The sequence below is a fragment of the Stenella coeruleoalba genome (assembly GCF_951394435.1).
Source record: "Stenella coeruleoalba genome assembly, chromosome: 6".
Taxonomy (NCBI): Eukaryota; Metazoa; Chordata; class Mammalia; order Artiodactyla; family Delphinidae; genus Stenella; species Stenella coeruleoalba.
The window spans coordinates 71362311-71365216 of NC_137151.1; the positions used below are offsets into that span (position 1 = coordinate 71362311).

General features: G+C 44.4%; 1 pseudogene across 1 annotated transcript; it reads left to right on the forward strand.

The window, feature by feature from the left end:
• Window positions 1-709: 709 nt before the first annotated feature.
• On the forward strand, window positions 710-1557 carry LOC307187813 (small ribosomal subunit protein eS4-like; annotated as a pseudogene). The gene has a single exon. The product of its transcript is annotated as a small ribosomal subunit protein eS4-like (transcript).
• The last annotated feature ends 1349 nt before the right edge of the window (window positions 1558-2906 follow it).

The window sequence follows — 2906 nt, forward strand, 5'->3', positions numbered from 1 at the left end:
GGGGCTTCCCTGGTGGCGCAGTGGTTGAGAGTCGGCCTGCCGATGCAGGGGACGTGGGTTCATACCCTTGTCTGGGAGGATCCCACATGCCGCAGAGCGGCTGGGCCCGTGAGCCATGGCCGCTGAGCCTGCGCGTCTGGAGCCTGTGCTCCGCAACGGGAGAGGCCACAAGAGTGAGAGGCCCGCGAACCCAAAAAAAAAAAAATAGAATAGGGAAAGGCAGAGGAATAACAAGGAGGAGGGGAGGAGGCTGTCCTAGCCCTAATGCCTTGAGACCCTAACAGGAGAGGCCACATGTAGGTGCTCTGGTTGACAGACCTGGCTGATCCTGACGGTCCAAGAATCCCTGCAGGAGCCAGACATGTGAGTGAGTCTGTCTTTGATCCTCCAGAGCGGCCTAACCTCCAGCTGATTACCTCTGAGTGACCTCAAGCAATGTCGCTTGGAACGGAGGAATTCCCCAGCTGAGCCCTGCCCTGCTCCTCAGAATCACAGACATGATAAATCAGTTGCCGTTTTAAGCTGCCAGGTTTCTGGGTAATTACGCACATGTAATTCTTTAATTACATGAGAATCTTTGTGGGTAGGACTCAGTCCTCAGGAGTTTTTAAAACTCCCCAGTACTTTCCAATATGAAGTCAAGGTTGAGAACCACTGAAATGGAGGAATGAGGCATGGAGAAATCTTTAAAATTTCCATCCAATTCTAAAAATTTTTTACCTTAGCTACTTTATCAATGCACTGGAAGAAGGTGGTCCTCTTTTCATGCCATGGACCTTGGTCCCAAGAAGCATCTGAAGAGTGTAGCAGCTCCAAAGCATTGGATGGTGGATAAACTGGTCAGTGTGTTTGCTCCTTGTTCATCTACAAGTCTCCACAAGCTGAGAAAATGTCTCCTTCTCATCATTTTCCTAAGGAACAGGTTTAAGTATGCCCTAACAGGAGATGAAGTAAAGATCTGCATGCAGCAGTTCATTAAGATTGATGGCAAGGTCCAAAATGATATAACCTACTCTGCTGAATTTATGAACGTCATCAGCGTTGACTAGACTGAGAGAATTTCCATCTGATCTATGACACCAAGGGTGGCTTAGCTGTTCATCGTATTACACTTAAGAAGGCCAAGTACAAGTTGTGCAAAGTGAGAAAGATCTCTGTGTGCACAAAAGGAATCCCTCATCTGGTTACCCATAATGCTTCCACAATCTGCTACCCTGATTCCCTCATCAAAGTGAACAACACCATTCAGATTGGTTTGGAAAGTGGCAAACCACCAACTTCTTCAAGTTTGACACTGGTACCCTGTGTCTGGTGACCAGAGGTGCTAACCTGGGAAGAACTGGTATGATCACCAACAGAGAGAGACACACTGGTTCTTTTGATGTGGTTCCTGTGAAAGATGCCAATGGCAACAACTTTGCCACCTGGCTCTCCAACATTTTTGTTATTGGCAAAGGCAACAAAATACGGATTTCTCTTCCCCAAAGAAAAGATATCCACCTCATCATTGCTGAAGAGAGAGGCAAGAGACTGGTGGCCCAGTGGGTGGGTGGGTGAAGAGTGGGTGAAATGATCTCTAAGTGACATGATTGGAAAAGTATTTTTACTTAAGTAAAGATAATATGGCATGAATATTGAGTGAATAAATATTGTATAACCTGATACCTCCAAATGTTATCATTCCTTTAATAAATATTTACCACATGCTGTGTTCCAGGCATTCTGCTTGACACCACAGATTCCAAGAGTAGTTCAGTATTCTAGATAGTGGGGGGCAATGAGGGGAATCAAAAAGAAATACAGACAGTATTCAGTCTCAAATCAAGGGAAGAAATGGAGTGGTCAGTTCTCCTTGGATGGGGGGAAAGAGATTCAAAGAGGAAATAACTTGAGCCAAGTCTTCAAGGATGATTTGCTGCTTAATGAAGGTAAGGTGCAGGTAGTGGAGGGTAGAGGAAGGACATCTCCAGTTGCCCAGCACCCTGGTGCCTGACATTTACAGTAAAATTATTGATGTAATTAAGTGGGGACCTCTGCTTTGGTTAATTCTATGACATCAGTGAATAACTTTCCTAAAAGGGCTTGGCTTATGAAGGAAGAAATGGTTCACAGGCAGTGTGATAGTACAACAAATAATAACAACTACTAGTTATGAGGCGCTATCATGAGCCAGCACTGTGCTAAGCACACAATGTCCATGAGTTCAGTGACTTCTGATCTCACAAGCAAACTGCCTCAGGGTATTCAGGGACCATAATGTGACAGATCATTTGGATTTGTTCCATGTGGTCCTGGGTTAGAACTAGGATCAATGAGTGGAAGCCATAGAAAGACAGACTTCAACTCAACCAAGGGAATAGCCACCAAAGAGGCTATACCAGGATGGACTGAATGACTTCTGGACAAAGTAAGTTTTCCACTTTTAAACATTTTAATATCTTTCTTTGTAATAGCTTTTACTCCCAAACTACTTAGAATTAAGAACAAGTGGCAAAGACAGAATTTAAAGAATTATTTGAGTTTGTTATTCTGCCCACCCACAGATAAATCTCTATTTCCTATAAGACGAGCAAGCAAAAAAAAAAAAAAAAAGATAAGGAGAGAGAACCTCTTCACTCATGTAAAATTGTAAAATGCAAGCTTAAGCAGCTCGAGCACATTGAGTTCAACTCGGATATGCATAAGTTAGTAAGGTGTACCTCACAAAACTCTGAGACAAAGTGGTACCTGAAGCTTCTGCTTCAAGCTCAGTCCCCTCTTCTTCTTGTAGAGCTAGACTGGTGTCCAGAGTGCCGGTTCCAGCTGGCAGTCCCTTGCCCAGGTGGGTTCTTGTCCCCTGCCGTCCATCTATGGAGTCTACCTACCTACCCATATGCTTTTGACTCTGAACCTCTTGATTTGACAGA